The sequence below is a fragment of the Saccopteryx leptura genome, chromosome 5, assembly GCF_036850995.1.
Source record: "Saccopteryx leptura isolate mSacLep1 chromosome 5, mSacLep1_pri_phased_curated, whole genome shotgun sequence".
NCBI classification, from domain to species: Eukaryota; Metazoa; Chordata; class Mammalia; order Chiroptera; family Emballonuridae; genus Saccopteryx; species Saccopteryx leptura.
Window position 1 is genome coordinate 3,652,998 of NC_089507.1, and position 20,677 is coordinate 3,673,674.

Here is a 20,677-nt window from a genome sequence, read left to right on the forward strand (position 1 = left end):
AAGGAAAACATAATGTCAATTCTATACAAACTCTTCCAAGAGGAGCAAATACGGCCCTGGCTGGTTGGCTCTGTAGTAGAGCGTTGGCCAGGTGTGTGGAAGTCCTGGGTTTGATTCCTGGTCAGGGCACACAGGAGAAGCGCCCATCTGCTTCTCCACCCCTCCCCCTCTCCTTCCTCTCTGTCTCTCTCTTCCCCTCCCGCAGCCAAGGCTCCACTGGAGCAAAGTTGACCCGGGCACTGAGGATGGCTCCATGGCCTCTGCCTCAGGCGCTAGAGTGGCCCCAGCCATGGCGGAGTAAGCCCCGGATGGGCAGAGCATCGCCCCCTGGTGGGCATGCCGGGTGGATCCCGGTTGGGTACATGTGGGAGTCTGTCTGACTGCCTCCCCACTTCTAACTTTGGAAAAATACAAAAAAAAAAAAAAGAGAGAAGCAAATACTTCTCAAATCACGTTATGAGTACAGCATTATCCTGACATCAAAACCAGATAAAGAATATATTACAAGAAGAGAAAATTAAAGGCTGATATTCCTCACAAACACACATGTAAAATGTCTAAACAAAACTTAGGAAATTGAATCCAACAATATACATCAGACCTAGACAGTACAGGAGATATTAGAAGAATATTGTAAGCAAAATCTACAAAATTGTCTTTGCCATGGAACCTGTAAAATACTAGTTTTACTGTAAACAACTTAGTATAAGGCTCTCTCCATTATTTAAATACACAAAGGCCTTCATTCACGTAACGACTGACTTGACAAACTGTCAAGACCAATATAGAAATGCTTTAGTTTTTTTTAGTTTTTACTTGAAAACATGGTATGAACCCAACCATAAGATTCCCACTGTTGTCATTAAGAGATTTCCAGTTTCTTTAGGAAGAATTGGAGAAGTAGGCGAGAATGGCATACAAATGCGAAATAAAGCAAAGTGCACAGAACACCTCATCAAAACGCTGGCTAAGACCTTCACTTGCACTGCTGCCCCTACGAGAACTCTTCCTGCACCTGCTCCGTGGCTGGCCCAGCCCTGGAGTCAGTAGCAGTCCCAGTGTGTCTCTCTTCTCTCTCCGGAACAGACTGCAGAAGACCCAGGAGCGGGGAGAGAGGCGGGCAGGCCTGGGAGCACTGACTCCCCGGCACTCATCTGTGCCGCACTTCTAAGCAGACACCAACCACAGGGTCTGAGACGGAGGCCCCACAATCACTCGGCACTAAAGAGTGCCCATCCTCTTTACTTTGAACCCCAGACTGTCAGCAGACACCCAGGTATAGAAATTGGGTCATAACTAAGCTCCCTCTCCCTCCCTCAGCAGCAAACCTTTGGTAGAGGGGCAAACACTTGACAAATGAGAGACTGTTTCTAGTTCGGGACCAAAAGGAAGAGAGCCTAGGTCTGCTGGCTCATGGTTATCTACTTCATTAAAACTGATTTTACATGGAATCCACCACGTGGCCCACACAGCAGGGGGACCTGACAAGCGCGGCAAAACCACCGAACATCTGCCTGGCAAGTTCAAGAACACAGCTGGCAACCCCCACACTTCAGACCGTCGACTCCTTTCCACGCTCATTCTGGATGTGGCATGTAGTCACTATGAAGTTAAAAGTCATCACTTCAGTCTATTATTTTAAATTGTCTAAAAAAAGTTAAAGAAAAAGCATCTGAAGGTTTTTTGTTGTTTTTTTCAACATTCTCTTTTCCAAAGGTTTACACTAAAAAAAAAGGACCTTTAAATCATCTTGAGACTCTTTTTCTCATGCAATATTAACCCAAATCATCCCAAAATTAGGTTGTATAAATGATCATTTATAAGTCCCAAAAAACTAAATACACTTACTTTAGAATTTCTTTGAATTTTTTACTTTAAATTTTAAATGGTTTTAAAAGGTTGTATGTACACACACATGTATGCACATAGATATATAATCTACTAGCTATGAAGTGCCCACGGAAGCTGGTAAGCCACTTGAGTCCTCTCTGACTCCCAAGGTGAAGGGGAAGTGTGGAAGGTGCGCAGCAGTAAGAATCCCTAGGCTCTTGTAGTCGGTCCCACCCAGCTCTGCCACTTAGTTGCTGCATTTTGTATCCACAACTTCTTGGGGCCTTTGTTTTCTGGTCAGTACAATAAAATAGTGAAGGCTTGCTCTCCCTACATTTCTCAGCCACTCACCCGTGCTGAAATGAGCGAATGAGGGCATCTGCATTTCGTGGCCTTTGCATTTCACAAAATGTCATACAAATGGAAGGTACCATAAACTACCCTCCCAATTGTTAACTATTTGCTTCATCTTCCAGGTTCCTTCACTAGTATGAGTAAGTGAAGAACAGTAATTATGTGAAATAAACTAAGTTTTAAAAATAATTTCCTTACTATTCTTTTTTATTTTTTTATTTTTATTTTTTTTTGTATTTTTCTGAAGTTGGAACCGGGGAGGCAGTCACACAGACTCCCGCATGCGCCCAACCAGGATCCACCCGGCATGCCCACCAGGGGGCGATGCTCTGCCCGTCTGGGCCGTTGCTCTGTTGCAACCAGAGCCATTCTAGCGCCTGAGGCAGAGGCCATGGAGCCATCCTCAGCGCCTGGGCCAACTTTGCTCCAGGAGGGGAAGAGAGAGACAGAGAGGAAGGAGAGGGGGAGGGGTGGAGAAGCAGATTGGCACTTCTCCTGTGTGCCCTGGCCGGAAATCAAATCCGGGACTCCTGCACGCCAGGCCGACGTTCTACCACTGAGCCAACCGGCCAGGGCCATCTTACTATTCTTTAATAAACTAAAATTTGCCTTCACTTAAAATAATCCAGTTCAAATCTTATCATATGGTTAAGTAACATTTTTGTTCTCTGCTGCAAATTCAAAGGAGACATGTGGAGAACTCGGTACTAAGTGCAGAGGATGAGCCCGGGGAACACAAGAGACTCCTCCGCTGCCCTGGGCTGCGTGTGCCCGTCTGCAGAGCAACCTCCGCGTGTGCACGCCACACCATCCGCTGCCCTGGGCTGTGTGTGCCCGTCTGCAGAGCAACCTCCACGTGTGTACTCCGCACCATCCGCTGCCCTGGGCTGCGTGTGCCCGTCTGCAGAGCAACCTCCGCGTGTGCACTCCACACCATCCACTGCCCTGGGCTGCGTGTGCCCGTCTGCAGAGCAACCTCCGCGTGTGTACTCCACACCATCCACTGCCCTGGGCTGCGTGTGCCCATCTGCAGAGCAACCTCCGCGTGTGCACGCCACACCATCCACTGCCCTGGGCTGCGTGTGCCCGTCTGCAGAGCAACCTCCGCGTGTGCACGCCACACCATCCACTGCCCTGGGCTGCGTGTGCCCGTCTGCAGAGCAACCTCCGCGTGTGCACGCCACACCACCCCCACCCAGCACAATCAGGGAAGCTCAGCACACACTGGGCTCTTTCTGCTGCCTAATGTATGATTTCTAGCCATTTTAAGGACTCAAGAATTAAAAGCAACCCCAGTGGTGAATAAAAATCAGCCTCCAAAGACTGGGGCGACTCTACACAGGTTTGTGGAACCATTTACAGACTTGGGACCTAACACACTAACGTGAGCCTGGCAGTGAGGGTGGCAGAGTGAGGGGAGCACCAGTCAAGCCCTCTCCTCCCTGACACTGCCCAGGACACCCCCTGCCACCCAGGGCCCTGTGCCATTTATGACCGAATATGGGACTAGAATAAACTAAATTTTCAAAATAAAAGCATTTAGGCCCTGGCTGGTTGGCTCAGTGGTAGAGCATCGGCCCAGCGTGCAGGAGTCCCGGGTTCGATTCCCGGCCAGGGCACACAGGAGAAGCGCCCATCTGCTTCTCCACCCCTTCCCTCTCCTTCCTCTCTGTCTCTCTCTTTCCCTCCCACAGCCAAGGCTCCATTGGAGCAAAGATGGCCTGGGCGCTGAGGATGGCTCTGTGGCCTCTGCCTCAGGCGCTAGAATGGCTCTGGTTGCAACAGGGCAACGCCCCAGACGGGCAGAGCATCGCTCCCTGGTGGGCATGCCAGGTGGATCCCGGTCAGGCGCATGCAGGAGTCTGACTGCCTCCCCATTCCCAACTTCAGAAAAATACAAAAAAATAAATAAATAAGTAAATAAATAAATAAATAAATAAGCATTTAGCTCTTTATCTAGTCTGCATGTTTTCAGAATGATAGAATCAACAAATGATTTGTCAATTAAGGAAGAAAGAAAACAGAATTAGATATTTAAGTGATTTCATTAGTAAATACTTTTCTAAAAGACAGGTTTGCTAAAAACTCACACAAGTTATTTAAAAAGCATAACCTCTTTCTGACGTGATACATACATATCACTTGCAGAATGTCTTCTCAGTTTACTTGTGTGACATCACAGCTAATCAAAGAGCACCAGACAGTAAACATAAACTGGGCTTTTCTGGCCAAAATGTAAAATGTGGAATGTGTCCATTGAAACCTGAGCGCCTGTGTACCCAACATATTCATCTGCCGAAATGTTCTCTGGGTCTGAGAGCTCTCCTTCTCTGCTCAAGTCTGTCATATATACTTTCAACTATAAAAATTTGCGGTACTTTTTTAACATGAAAAAAGAAGGGTACCGCATGTAACTTCCTCGCCCTAACACACTCACTGTTAGTACTGTGGTGTGGGTGTTATCCGTGTTCTTTCCTTTGTATAGAACTTAAACATTTTTATTATTTCAACATGTATAATAATAGTATTTTATATTCTGCTTTTCGCACCTAACGTTATGCCATCCCGACGTTGTTCTAGGGTCCTGCTGCACTGTACTGTGACAGCCACTAGTCACATGGTGCTATCTGAATTAAAAATCAGTTCCTCTGGCACACTAGCCGTAGCCCAGGTGCTGACAGCTCCATGGAGCTCCTGTGCAAACACAGGACACTGCCACTGAGGCAGAAGTCCTGCTGGACAACGCTGGCTTGGACTGTCCAGCCAACGACCATGCTGGGCTGAGCAGACTCACCAGCTCTGTCAACAGCATTCCTTGCCCCTCCTCATGTGCCTGTGGACTGTACAAGACACCCATCCTGACACTCAGAAGACACTCGGAAGACAGGTGCTGGTCACAGCTCTTCTGAGAAACAATGTGTCCAAGAGGAACTGTATAGGAGAACTGGGAAACATCTACCTTTATGTTTGATAGGTCTCAAGTTTCAACAGGTCAAATCTCATTACAGAATGCAATCATGGCAGGTTCAATGGCAAAGTCAGACTGGATAAAAAAGCCAAGAACAGATGAAATCTCTACAAAGCTAAAAGAAAATTGAGACTTATTAGGATGGAGACCAAAGGACAAAGTTTGGAAAGATCAGTCAAAACAGAGTAGGTGATTCTCAGATCACAGCTTCACACAATGTCTGTATCTTGCTCATGCTACATGTCCATCTTGGGTGAGCAGGAATGCTCAGTGTAATCACTCTAGGAGACAAGATGACAGTGTGGCCCCAACCTTGAACCCTGCTGATCCAGGAGCCAAAGAAAAAGATCTGTGCCAACGCGTGTGCTGGGGCTTTGCGAGCTTTCTCCTGGAGGGGAATCACTCACATCTCATCAGATCAAGTCTCATGGCCTCACTCCACTCAGAGGGGTGGGGAAATGAACTCCTCATAGCCAGGGAGAAAAGGGAAGAGCTGTTAACAGCTGAAGTTCTTCTAATAGCTACTTCCTTGAGAGAAAACAACTCTGAAGTTTTGTTGAAACCAGCATTCTGGCAAACTTAGATGGACTATTTGAGGCACAGGAGAATTAAAACAATGCAAAAGAAAAAAATAATGCAGGCCCTGGTCGGTTGGCTCAGTGGTCGAGTGTCGGCCCGGCGTGTGGATGCCCGGGGTTCAATTCCCAGACAGGACACACAGGAGAGGCAACCATCTGCTTCTCCACCCCTCCCCCTCCCCCTTCTCTCTCTCCCTCTGTCTGTCTGTCTGTCTCTCTCTCTCTTTTCCTCTCCCACAGCCATGGCTCCGATAGGTTTGAACGTATCAGCCCCGGGAGCTGAGGATGGCTCCATGGCCTCTGCCTCAGGCGCTAAAAATACCTTGGTTGCGAGCATGGCCCCAGATGGGCAGAGCATCAGCCCCAGATAGGGGTTGCTGCGTGGATCCCGGTTGGGTGCATACGGGAGTCTATCTCCCCTCCTCTCACTTGGAAAAGAAGAAAAAATAATAATCCATATAAAAGACCTTACAGCAACAAGCTCAGAAAGGTTTCAGGAGGCACGAACACTGCTGAAACATTCAGACCTAGACAGTAATGCAGTTCTCTCCTGCCCTCCCGCCCCTACTCTAATTACTTAAGGCCACACTGCTCTGTCCCCATCCCCCTCTGCCTTTGATGACATTCATTCACACTGTTCTACTACTGCCTCCTGCATGTAGGTTCCCTCACACGAGGCAGAGAGTTCTTCAGGGCCAAACTGTGACATATTCCATGCACTATTTAGGAGAATGCTTAGGCCTTGGCTGGTGATCAAAACTGTCAAACTCAATACTTCCCAAGTCTAAAATGTGGGGAATAAATTATAAAAAAGAGAGCTTTGGGAAATAAAACAACACTCATAATATTAGCACGTGGAGGAAAAACCTCCCCTCTCATCACCCACACTCACTGGAGGGCCGTGGCCCAGGCACTGGACACTTGGTGGTGACACACAGACGACGACTTCAGGCGTTTTCCTTCTGTGCTGACCATCCTGTACTAGTGGGCGCCGATCTTCATTCTTAGGTAACCACCTTGTACTTCTTTCTACTGAAACCCATGCCTTCCTTTGACCTGGTACCATACTTCTGCAAATCATGCCTTTTATCATACAGGCAGTCCCTGGGTTACAAACAAGATCGGTTCTATAGGTTCGTTCTTAGGTTGAGTTGCACGTAAGTTGAAACAGGTATATTTACCTATATATTAAATGCAACTTAGATGTTTGTCTTAACAGTCTTTTTCACCTTCCTGTGCATATAAACACTTAAACATTTTCAATCCTACAGAACCTATCTCATTCGTAACCCAGGGAAGGACTGCCTGTATATTTTTATATAGATATATATTTTATAGATGTATTCATTTCACAATAAACTTGTTAAAGTGCTCAATATTCAAGAATATGCATTACCTTTCATAATTCTTCAATTTGGAAAATTCCCCAGAATTTTCACAAGAAGAAAGCCTTGGAAGGGGAAAGGTAAAGGATATAAAATATGAATAGAAGAACATAGAAAAGAGAACCAGAAAAATGGGTGCCTGAAATACTAAGATTCTATGACTTTTCACCAAGATGGTAAGTAATATTTGCCTGGCAAACCAGAGATCCACTCACAACACAAGGTGGTTTTATATAATCTTCGCCTATTATTCTTTTCTTTTTTCTCTTTTTTTTTTTTTTTTTTTTTTAATTTTTCTGAAGTTGGAAACCGGGAAGGCAATCAGACAGACTCCCGCATGCGCCCGACCAGGATCCACCCGGCATGCCCACCAGGGGGCGATGCTCTGCCCATTTGGAGCAATGCTCTGTTGAGACCAGAGCCATTCTAGTGCCTGAGGCAGAGGCCATAGAGCCATCCTCAGCGCCTGGGCCAACTTTGCTCCAATGGAGCCCTGGCTGCAGGAGGGGAAGAGAGAGATAGAGAGGAAGGAGAGGGGGAGAGGTGGAGAAGCAGATGGGTGCTTCTCCTGTGTGCCCTGGCCGGGAATCGAACCCCGGACTCCCGCACGCCAGGCCGACGTTCTACCACTTGAGCCAACCGGCCAGGCCCAATTTTCTGATCTCAGCCCATTAATGTGGAACCAAGGTACTGCTTATGCTTTTTGGAAGCCAGCCTGGCTTAGAGAATCTGCAGCCTATACTGAAACTCTATCACAGAAGGTAGGGCCAGGGGCTAAGAGCTGATCACGGACACATGCTTAGCCTAGGTATCTGGCATGGACAATCAGAGCTACAGCCTCTTCCCCACCTAGAAGTGTGTAAAGCCCTAGGAAATGAATGCAAGGCCTCTTTTTAAGACACTGTCATCAATGAAACTAGTACTTTCACCTGGCGCAGAGGACAGAGCGTTGGACTGGGATGCTAATAATAATAATCTACTTGATAATAACAAGAATTAGCAAACCTCTTAAATTACAGGGAAAAACCAGACCTGGTTAATCTATGTGTAAAAGATAAGGAAGAAGAGATAAGGAAAAACCAACCAACTACAGAATGACAAAATCTAGGTGAAAGCGCTCGGTTCTACATAGAATCATAAGCACTAAGTACGTCAGCATCCCCAAGTCTGTGTGCTCACGCTGCAATGCTTAGAAAGGTCTACTGGTCCAAGAGGCACCGACTGGGAAAACGGAAGAGCTGATCTTTAAATCCAGAAGTCCAGTACAGACTTCAGGCTTCTTTTATGTCAAAGGAATGGGAAATGGGAGAGGCAAGCGGTGACTGGCAACAGAAGCCACCAGCAGGGAGGAAGACCGTTCTTAGTCTGCTGACTCTAGCTGATGTGGGTCCGGTCACGAGGTTCATGCAGATCTCTGACAAACAAGACATGGGTCAAAGGAGGCCCGGACAAGACCGAGTCAGAGAGGCCAAGTGTTTCACTGTCACAGACTTCCATTAAAGCAAAGCAAACGAACTCGAGAACAGTGTGCGATGAGACTCGGGAAGAGGGAAGAGCTCTCTGTCCGACCTGAGCAGCCCTCCTCGGAGGCACACAGAGCTGAGAGTCTGGATCAGCCCAAGTTCTTGTCATTTTACCTGGGCTATTATTATGGAGACAACCAGTTTATGTAAAGTAACATTATTCTATTTCTAATTTTGACTTGACTGGCAGTTATTTGATAGTTCATACTCATGTTAATATTTGTGGTTTGAAAAGCTCGACCACATTTCACTGACTAAAATTTCTTTGCAGGCTATCACATTACAATAACCAATGAGGTGTTTACTTCCTTCAGATCTATTAGATGTCATAAATCTGTAACAGGGCCTGACCAGGCGGTGGCAAAGTGGATAGAGCGTCGGACTGGGATGCTGAAGGACCCAGGTTCGAGACCCTGAGGTCTCCAGCTTTGAGCGCGGGCTCAACTGGTTTGAGCAAAGCTCACCAGCTTGGACCCAAGGTCGCTGGCTTGAGCAAGGGGTTACTCGGTCTGCTGAAGGCCCGCGGTCAAGGCACATATGAGAAAGCAATCAATCAACAACTAAGGTGTTGCAACGTAAAACTGATGATTGATGCTTCTCATCTCTCTCTGTTCCTGTCTGTCCCTATCTCTCTCTCTCTCTCTCTCTCTCTCTCTCTCTCTCTCTGTAAAAAAAAAAAAAATCTGTACCAGGGCTACAAAATCAGCGGTTTTTCATGCCTTCATAAGTCCTTATAGATCTACAAAAATGCTTTTTTTCCCCTAAAAGGGGCAGACTTTGAGACAGCTGTGGATGAAAAGGGGCCACATACTAAACCTGACAGGCTCAGGAGAGGCCCACGTGGAAAGTCTTACAAACTCAGAAACCAGAAGTAACCATGCAGATGGTCTGGATGTAAAAGTTTCTAACTAAAAGTGGTTCCTGGTGAGTAGTCATGATCTAGACGTGTAGCTTCCTGTACAAAAACCAATCTTTTTTTTCTTCAAGATTTCATTCATTGATTTTAGAAAAAAGAGGGAGAGAAAGGAAGGGAGAGGGGAGAAAAGGGAGGGAGAGGGGGAAAGAGGGGGGAAGGGGGAGAAAGGGGAAGGGAGGAAGAGAAAAGTGGGAGGAGGAGCAGAATGAACGCAGTAGTTGCCTCTCCTATGTGCCTTGACCAGGCGAGCCTCAGATTTTGAACTGGCAATCCCAGCATTCCAGGTCAACACTTTACCTACTGCACCACCACAGGTCAGGCAACAAAGGTCAGTCTTCAACTTCGAAGTTGTCTACTGCCTTGTGTACCTGTCTCACAAGGTTCCTCGGAGGTGTCACAGGGACCGTGCCCGGACCCCTGGAGACACAGCCCTGCACCAGAGCAGGGCCCATGTGACCTTGTTGCCCACACACCATCCCAGTTCTGTCCATGTTAACTACCCTGCACCGACCAATGTAACATTTTACTTTCCATCAGAACCCAGAGAGTGCCCCCATTGCTCCTGCTTCCTGAATCTACCACCAAGGATTTCATGTAGCCCCTTCCCTATCCTCCTTGATCCTAATGTATCCAGTCTACCAGAAAGTTCTGCCCGTTTTTGGAATAAAACAAAATACAAATTTTTCTTACCGTCAATAAACTTTATTAAATAATATAACTGTCATTATTATTAATGATTTCTTGCCAGTGTGAGGGCAATTTGTATATCCCATTTTTGAAAAATGTTTTATCTTTTGATGTGAAAAATTGAACCAGTTCTTGTTTGATATCTTCTTCATTTTTGAATTTTTTGCCCTTCAAAAAATTTTGTAAGGACAAAAACAAGTGATAGTAGGAGGGTGCTAAGTCCGGGGAATATGGTGGATGCGACAGAATTTCCCAGCCTAGTTCTGCAATTTTTTGACGAGTCCCCAAAGCAGCATGTGGCCTGGCATTATCATGATGCAGTATGATGTTGTTCCTATTGAACATCGCATCGCTGGCCTCTTTTCTTGGACTGCTGTCTTTAAATTATCCAGTTGCTGACAATACTTCTCCAAATTGAGCTTTTCGTTCAGTTTTAAAAGCTCATGATGTACTGGTTCTCAAATGTCCCACCATATACACAACATTCTCTTATTCAGAGTCAAATTTGGTTTAGAGGTGGAAGGGCTAGGTTTTCCGGGTTCACAAGATGCCCTTTTCCTTACGATGTTTTTGTAGGTAATCCACTTTTCATCCCCAGTTATCATCCGGTTCAAGAAGAGCTCAATTTTGTTCCGAGCAAGTAGAGATGTGCATATGACGACTCGATCATCCAAATTCTTCTGACTTAATTCATGTGGCACCCATCTTGAATATTTCCACACCAATCCTATCTTCCGAATATGGTCCGAAATGGTTTGCTGAGCTGAATTAAGCCTTTCTGCGATCTCCGATGTTATCAGAAAAGGATCTTGCTCCAAAACGGTCTTAACAACAACGTCATCATCAAAGATGGTCGCCCAGAACGTGGCTTAACAGAAAGGTCGAAATCACCTGTTTTGAACTTTTCAAACCATCTTCTGCATGTCCTATCAGAAACTGTACCTTCACCAAACACTTTCAATAAATTTCTACATGCTTCTGTAGCATTTCTTCCTTGTTGAAATTCGTATAAAATACAGTGGTGTAAATGAACTTTATCAGTAGCCATGGGTACACTATCGCTTCACACATAAAACTAACGTGACTCAACTTTTAGTTAATTTGCTACGTCAGTATGTATACATTAAGTGATAAAAATAGAGAGGCACACATGCACCAAATAAACGTGCTTACGTGTCGAAACTTGTGATAGAAACAGACAGAACTTTTCGGCAGACCTGATATATACAATAAGCTGCAAAACTCCCATTCTCTAGAACATTTTCTCAATCTGCTGAGACTTTACTTCCTGGGAACTGTGGGCATTTTGGATCAAATAAGCTCTTACAAGACTTTTTTCTTAGGCTGGAAGTCCTTTTATTGACACAGTTTACAGCAGGGGTCCCCAAACTTTGTTCACTGTCCCTCAGATCGTTGGAGGGCCAGACTATAAAAAAACTATGAACAAATCCCTATGAACACTGCACATATCTTATTTTAAAGTAAAAAAAAACAAAACAGGAACAAATACAATATTTAAAATAAAGAACAAGTAAATTTAAATCAACAAACTGACCAGTATTTCAATGGGAACTATGCTCCTCTCACTGACCACCAATGAAAGAGGTGCCCCTTCCAGAAGTATGGCGGGGGCTGGATAAATGGCCTCAGGGGGCCGCATGCGGCCCGCGGGCCATAGTTTGGGGACCCCTGGTTTACAGGGTGTAAAAAAATAGAAAAGGCCCTGGCCGGTTGGCTCAGCAGTAGACCGTCCGCCCGGCGTGTGGAAGTCCCGGATTCGATTTCTGGCCAAGGCACACAGGAGAACCCATCTGCTTCTCCACCCTTCCCTCCTCCTTTCTCTCTGTTTCTCTCTTTCCCTCCCACAGCCAAGGCTCCACTGAAGCAGAGTTGGCTCAGGCACTGAGGACAGCTCCATGACTGGAGTCTGTCTCTCTGCTTCTCTGCTTCTCACTTCAGAAAAATACAAAAAAATTAAAAAGTGCATAAAGCCCTTTAAGGGATCAATGGGAAGGAGAGATATATTCAATATATAACTTATATCCTCTTGCAAAAGATAGCAAAATAGCTACCAAAATCCAAAAATCAGGTGCTTTTCTTTATGCAAGAGCTTTCAGAAAAGTTACTGGACAAGTGATAAAACAACTAAATTTTAGAAGTTTTAAAACTTCAAGCCCTGGCCAGATAGCTTAGTTGGTCCGAGCATCATCCAGAAGCACAGAGGTTGCCGGTTCGATCCCCAGTCAGGGCACATACAGGAACAGCTTGATGTTCCTGTCTCTTTCTCTCTCCTCTTTCTCTCTTACTGAAACCAAAAATTAAAAAAAAAAAAAAAAATTAAATAAGACTAAAACTTCAATTATAAGAAACTGAAAATGATCTTCACTCTAAGAAACATGGATTTCTAAAACCCTGAGCAAGTTTATTTAGAAACAAAAAATTAAAGCAAGTACCATTTTTAGAATTTTTGAAAATGCAGAAGCTCTAACATGATAAAACCCACTTTGTCCAGCAAATAAAATAGTGTGTCCGTAAAGTCATGGTGCACTTTTGACCAGTCACAGGAAAACAACAAAAGATGATAGAAATGTGAAATCTGCACCAAATAAAAGAAAAATTCTCCCAGTTTCATACCTATTCAGTGCAGTTCAATGTGGGCTCATGCACAGATTTTTCAGGGCTCCTTAGGTAGCTATCCCGTATAGCCTCTACAGACTCGTCACTGACTGATGGCCTATCAGAACGGGGTTTCTCCACCAAACTGCTGGTTTCCTTCAACTGGTCACAGATTCGAATTTAGCGAGCCACAGAACACACTGAACTTTCCTCTGTACCGTCCACATCTTGACTGGCATGGCTGTGGGCTGCTCCGCTGTATACACGGTGCTACGTCATCATCTGCGCATGCGCACATGCTGCCACATCATCCTACAGAAACTGGGAGGGTTCTCCTTTTATTTGGTGCAGATTTCACATCTCTATCATCTTTTGTTGCTTTCCTGTGACCGGTCAAAAGTGCACCATGACTTTACGAACACACTGTACTAGATCATTGTGAACTAAAATAATTTTTCAAAATGATACTGTTGTTGCCTGTCAAAATGTCTGTGCATAAAAATTCAACAGCTTTCAGCCCTGGCCAGGTACTCAGAGCATCACTTCGAAACACCAAGGTTGAGGGTTCAATCCCTGGTCAGGGCGCTTACGGCGAGTGACCAATGAAGGCACAACTAAGTGGAACATCAAATGAATGCTCCCCTCTCTCTCCCTTCCTCTCACTGTCTCTCTAAAATCAGTCAATCAAAAAAAAATCTACAGCTTTCAATTACTAATATCAAAAATACAAAGATATCTATCTTCTGAGTCTCAATGAGTGGAGGGAAAAGGGCCTGAAATTCTGCAGCTCACTGGTAAGACTGGGTCAAGTTCTACTTCAGTTACTAAACTACATATAAAAAGCCATAAGCTAACTGATACATTTTACAGTTGTCCAAAATAAAATTAGGTAATAAGCAATACTTTGGTAATGTTTTAACATCTGTCATAACATATCTTAGTCAATATAAAAATTAAAATGGATTAACTGACTCATATCCTACTAATTAGAAATTATAAAGTATCAGAATAAAATTGTTTGATTTTGCAAAGATATACCTTTGAGAACTCAATATAGGTTCAAAGTATATACTTGTTTTCATTATTCATCCATTAGTTATCTAACAAAGATTAAATCATGTCATTAGATGTGACTCTTAAGATAACTAAGTACATAAAGCTATTCAAATGAACCGTGTTATCATTTAAAAGATACCCTGCTCATTTCCCCAAAGTACACAGTGGATGATACAAAATACTGTTTTTGCTATAGAACTTATTTTTTGCAAAACTTAGGGAAATTCCAGAGCTGAAACATCAGCAGGTTTGTTTATTTTAGGACATCTTAAAACTTGTAACATGGTAATGTGCATCTGGAACCTCCAGGAAGGAAATGGAGATAGCATTTTCCATCCTTCTTTAATTATAAACCCCTTCTGTGTTCTTCGGCACACACTTGGGGAAACATGACCCTCTAACCAGGAAGAATGAACATCTATCTTCCCTCAGGTCCAAGTTGTTAAGAAGACATAGCTCATCTAGAGTCCTTATGTCCTAAATTTCCTGGGACTGGAAAGTTAAACTTAAGATACATGTTAGGAATAAGATCATTAAGTAATTCTTCTTTTCTTTCCTTTAAATAGTCTGCATAAGTTTACTAGTCTTCACAGTAAACCCACCAGTACTCCCTTTTCTATGGTGTCAGACACTTCCCGATCCCTTCCCCTGGGCATGCCTCAGCCCCCGTTTACTAGTCTTCACAGTAAACCCACCAGTACTCCCTTTTCTATGGTGTCAGACACTTCCCGATCCCCTTCCCCTGGGCATGCCTCAGCCCTCGTTTACTATCTCTGATGACACTCACTCAGGGTGTTCTCTGCAACACTGCGCGGGCAGGGCCCACGACACTCACCGGCCAGTGACCACCACATGCACAGCAGTGAGGCCAGCACCTGAGCATCGAGAAGCTGCTTACAGCCACTGAAATGATCCTGGGTTTGTCTCCACTTCACAAACCACCAAGCTGTGTGTTCTGGGGGGTTTTGTTGTTGTTGTTGTTGTTTTTTGGTTTTTTTCTTTCCTCCTTTTTGTATTTTTCTGAAGTTGGAAACGGGGAGGCAGTCACACAGACTCCCGCATGCGCCCGACCGGGAGCCACCCGGCATGCCCACCAGGGGGCGATGCTCTGCCCATCTGGGGCGTCGCTCTGTTGCAACCAGAGCCCTTCCAGCTCCTGAGACAGAGGCCATAGAGCGATCCTCAGAGCCCGGGCCAACTTTGCTCCAATGGAGCCTTGGTTGTGGGAGGGGAAGAGAGAGACAGAGAGGAAGGAGAGAGGGAGGGGTGGAGAAGCAGATGGGCGCTTCTCCTGTGTGCCCTGGCCAGGAATCGAACCCAGGACTCCTGCACAGCAGGCTGACACTCTACCACTGAGCCAACAGGCCAAGGCCTGTTCTGGGGGTTTTTTAGACGTGTGACAGACATGTGACAACAGGACGTTAATGGCAGAGTCCCCGCTAGGAGTGAACCCACCAGTGGTGGCTCCGCAAGGCTGGCAAGCAGAGTGTGGTGCTCTGAGGGCCCCTCCAGGCGCTGCCGGGACCCCAAGCTAAAGGAGAAGCGCCTACACATAACAAACATTTGCAGGGTGTCAGGCAGGCTTACCAAACAGAAGTGCTACCTAATGTAAGTGAACTCTCAGGCACCCCTAAGTCTGGGAAACAGGCCAGAGACCTGCTGCACTTTGAGCATTCATGTGCCTCTATCTACAGGGGTCTCCTTACATCTCGGAAATAGACCTATTCTGCAAAACCCAAAATGTAAATAAATACTTTAAAGATTAACAATGCAAAATTCTCAAAAATATTTAAGATATCTGCAAAGGATGATCCTCTACAGAAGTGACACATTTTAGATTGGAATTGTTACACTAATTGAGACTCTTCTCAAAAACTACCCGGAAAGGACTATCTACAGAGCCTGATACACATCCAAATTCCACACTGCACTGACATGCTCAACTCAAATAGTATTACATTACAAGGGTAAGTGCAAAGGGGAAAAAAAGTAGCAGAAATATGCACTACAAGGCTCAGAAAAACATCCAAAGGTGGAAGAAAGTTTAACTATCTAAACACTAAATATAAAACTCAACTTTTGAATGACTCATGTTAAACATAAAATTGATCATTCCATTCTTACAGATTCTGGTCAAGTTTTCTATCATGAGAAATATCTGATTTGGGGTTAATAATAAGTATTCTGCTCAAGTGAATATGAAATTAGACAATTCTGGAATTATCCTTTAAAATATAAATTAATCTTATCCAAATGTATCTTCCAGGTGTTACTTAACTACCAGTAACTATAACTGCTAAAGTGAATTTTGCCTAGAGTTGTTACAGAGCCAAGAACATTCATGTTTCAATGTCAAAGATCTGTGTAATTCATGCGTCACTATTCACAAATCAAATCTCCTACCTTGACCTCAGTCTAAGCTAGCTGAGCCTCACTCTGTACAAGTCGCACATGTGCACTCATATTTAACGGTCCCCTTTCTTCAATGTTGTCACTCCTTTCCCTCCCAGAGACAACCTTACACCAATTAATTTCACCATTCTTTGCTCCCTACATCACCGATGCCTTGTTCCCTACCTGAGTCACCACTGTGTTATCTGTCCTTTGTGTCCTACGTCCTGGGGGGAGGGAAAGAGGAAGCATTCCGGTTTGATCCAACTTCCACGGCAGTGCACAAGCCTGACCGGCCAGCAGGAGGTGCTGGGACAGGTGCAGGAGTCCCGGAACTCGGGAAAAGGGGTGAGATGCGAGGGCCCCCACCGCAAGCTCTGAGAGCTTCACTGGAGAAGGCCTTACTGAGGAGTCACTGTGGGGTTCATTCCCTGTGCCAGATGACCAGGCCACGGTGGCCGGAGATGTGGCTGAACACGGTGCCGGGAGTGTCTGTGAGGGTGTTTCTGGGTGACACTAACATCTAAATCCGGAGCCGGATAAGGCAGACTGCCCTCCTTGGGGCAGGCCCGCCAGCCTAGAGGCCAGGACAGAACAAAAGGCTGGATGAGCAAGGCTTCTCTACTGCGCCCACGCTGCGTGGAACCCCAGGTCCGCCTGGGGCTCTCCTGTGGGCGCACCGGAGCAGCCCGTCCAGGACCACCCATCTAACTGCTGGTCCTGCGCATGAAGCCTGGGGACTCTCCAGCAGGGTCTCCCTGTTCTCAGCCTTTGCTCTTTCTCATACTTTTAGAATCAGTCGTTACAGCTATGAGAAACCCTGTCAGGATTCTGGCTGAAAATGTGTTAACTACAATACATAGATCCACTTGAGAACTGACTGGTTTACGGTATCAAGCCTTCCTGTTTATGAACAAGGGCCATTTCTCCATTTATTTAGGTCTCCTTTTATGTCTTTCAAGTAAGTTTTAATGTTTGACACACAAGCCTTGGCTGCTAGATTTACTTCTAGACAGTATGTTATAGATTCTCTTAGATTTTTCTACAGTCAGCACCTGCAAATGACAACAGCTCTCTCTCTCTGGCATTCCAGCCCTCAGGCTGTGAGTGCCGCCCTGTGCGGTGCTGGCTGGCCCCACAGGACAGGGAGGAGAGGTCAGCGCGCGCCCTGTCTCACACCAGGTCACCCAGGAAACGCTCCCATCCTTCCTCATCCAGATGGGCACTCTCTTCCGGTTTTCTGCAGACAGTCCTGACTGATTACGAACACTTCCTTCCACTGGAAGTTTGCTAAGATGAAGGGGTCGCTCAGTCACCAGTACCCAGAATCAGCGGACTGGGACCCTTTCCGCCTCGCAGTAAGTGTGCTCAGTGGCTACCGACGCCCTGTGCTCTCCATGCAGTTACATTTCACTCTAACAACCCTATGAGGTTGATACTGTTGTTACTCCTTTTTTAGATAATGAAACTGAAACTTAGAATAGAAAATTAATTTCCACAGAGCACGGAAGAGGAAGAGTTGGGATTTGAAAGCAGGCTGACCTAACTGTAGGGCCAGCTCTTCACCACTGCAGAGCCCGTGATGACAGCCCACACTACCCAGCAGGAGGACCCTTCGGGCCCCAAAAGGGTGACCTTAGCAGCCTCGGTCTGCATCTACCTTCGGCTTTCTGAGAATTATACTCCACTTAAAGGTGGTCCAATTTAACCATAGACTCCTAAAGAACTTCAAATCATCAGAGCAGGACAAATTAAACAGGGGGAAAAAAGAGAGGTAGGAATAAGTGAACTGAGAATTTTCAATTCAAATAGGTTCCAAAACATTGAGAATGACCTACTGCTCCAAGGACCTTAATATTAATAGCACTGGTATGTGAAGACGCACAGATAGACCGCTGAAGGCAGGCACGGTGGGCAGAGATGCTACGTGAAATAACATAACTGTAAAGAAATCAGCATGCTTACTCTGAGAAAGAAAAGCTCCACGCACACCGACCTGCACAGGCGCGCGCACGCACGCAGCCCATACACAGTGGGGCGGGGGGTGGAGGGAGTCTCACAGAAAGGAACACAGACTTAACACTGGATTTTTCCAGAAGACCAACCATGAATCCAAAAATAATTTTTAAGAGAATGTTGTTCCAACTGCAACCTTGGCAGACACTGTGATGGACAACCCAAACCCAACTGATGGACGTGTTGCTGGCTGCGGGGAGTCACGTGTCAGGGACTGCCGGACCTGCAGAGAGCTGCCCTACTCACTCCCCTACCCTTTCCCAGGAGTACGCCACATCCAACGACTGACTCATGAGAGCATCCAGGTCCTGTCCCCTGGTCCACCTTGGGGCTGTTCTAGCTGCACAGCTCCCCCCGTGTCAGCCGGTCAGCGCTAACGAGGCCTGCAAGGCAGTCCAACTGCTCTCTCCCTCCTATGGGTGTGGACCCCAGGAATACCTATTAGTCAGCGTTCTACACGCTAAACCGTCCACAGCTGCTTTCCAGAGGACCCAAGTCCCCAAAAACCAATAAAGGAACTGACTGCCCCGTCAGATTCACACTCCCCTGAACTGTCATTGCCTACCACTATTTGGTGTGTGTCTGCTATGAGCAAGACACAGTGGGAGACACAACACAGCCTAGCCTGGGGGCAGTGGCCGCACGCTGTCCAGCAATTGTAAAGCAGAGAGCATGTTTCGGCACATGCACAAACGGTCACCCTCCATGGCCAGCATCGCTGTCTGTCCTGCAGACAAACCCGAGTCCAGGTTCCCACTCTGCTCCCCATCTGAGAACACGACGTGCTAACCACAGTCCTAGGCACTCCGGTCACCTTCAGTTAGTGGCCCATGTTCATCCTCTTACCACCACTACTCACTCTCAGTCCACCTCTGTTCAGACCCAAATTCAATAGCAGATGTCCTTATAAGAAAAGGGCAATGTGGAGCCCGGGCCGCGTAGCTCAGCTGGTTAGAGCACCATCTCAACATGCCAAGGTTACAGGTTTGATCCTCAGTCAGAGCACACATGAGACAACCAATGCATGCCCAACTAAATGGAGCAACAAATCAATGTTTCTCTCCCTCTCTCTCTCTAAATGGAGAAGGGGGGACAGAAGGGGGGAGGGAAAGGGGGAGGGGGAGGGGGGAGGAAAGGGGGGAGGGGAGGGGGAGGGGGGAGGGGGAGGGGAGGAGAGAGGAAGAGGGGGAGGAAGAGGTGGAGGAGGAGCCTGACCTGTGGTGGCACAGTGAATAAAACATCAACCTGGAATGCTGTGGTCGTGGGTTTGAAACCCTGGGCTTGCCTGGTCAAGGCACATGTGACAATTACCAATGAACAAATAAAGTGAAGCAACTACGAGCTGATACTTCTTGCTCCCCTCCCCCTCTCTCCTCTTTCTGTAAAATAAATAGAATCTTTTTAAAAAAGAGAGGGAAATGTGGACACAGACTCACAGAGAAGGCCACATGAAGACAGAGGCCGAGACGGAAGCGTGTACCTACAAGCCAAGACATGCCCAAGATTTCTGTCCAAGCCAGAAGCCGGGAGACGGGCAAGCACAGGTGCTCCCTCAGAGCCTCCAAGGAACCAGCCCTGCGGACACCTGGGTTTCTGACTTCTGGCCTTCAGACCTGGGAGGAAGAGCCTCTGCTGTTCTGAGCCAGCCAGGCTGTGGTACTTTGTCCCAGTAGCCCCAGGACATTAGCACAGCTCCTCTGCAGCACTACTACCCTACAGCGGCCTGAAACTGCATTTGTTTTCTGTAATGTCCTGTAATACCAGTAAAAAGTACATGGCAGAGATTTTCGACCAGTGTCCACATGAAGCACACCGAGTGCTACAAGACTGTTGAAAGCATGTGATGCTGACAATTCATCAGGGCCCTGTCCTCTCTTCCCTTAGGCTGTCACATTAAAAAACGACAGCAGCCACAGCCGTCTGCTGTGAATGAATCCAAATTATACCTTCTTTTTTGTCAAAAAATGTATTTTTTGCTGTGCCATAGAACTGTAAGTAGTTCATGTGTGCCGTGAGATGAGAAAGGTTAACAGCTGCTGTCTACGGGATGTGAAGTGATGGGAAAGAGTGGGCTGGCTGGGTGGGCATCAGGAGCAGGCCACCTTCACGCCCAGAGGGCCTAACCCAGAGCTCCCCAAACTGCGGCCCCCTAAGGCCATTTACCCGGCCCCCACCGCACTTCCGGAGGGCCACCTCTGTCATTGGTGGTCAGTGAGAGGTGCATAGTTCCCATTGAAATACTGGTCAGTGCCTGACCGGGCGGTGGCACAGTGGATAGAGCGTCGGACTGGGATGCGGAAGACCCAGGTTCAAGACCCCGAGGTCACCAGCTTGAGCGCAGGCTCATCTGGTTTGAG

At 46.4% G+C, this 20,677-nt stretch overlaps 1 protein-coding gene and 1 non-coding gene across 3 annotated transcripts in view; both read right to left on the reverse strand.

The window, feature by feature from the left end:
• Window positions 1-20,677, reverse strand: part of KIAA0232 (KIAA0232 ortholog) — a 98,524-nt gene that overhangs the window by 65,473 nt on the left and 12,374 nt on the right. The window lies entirely within an intron of this gene.
• On the reverse strand, window positions 15,210-15,285 carry TRNAS-GCU (transfer RNA serine (anticodon GCU)). The gene has a single exon. It is a non-coding gene; the product is annotated as a tRNA-Ser (tRNA).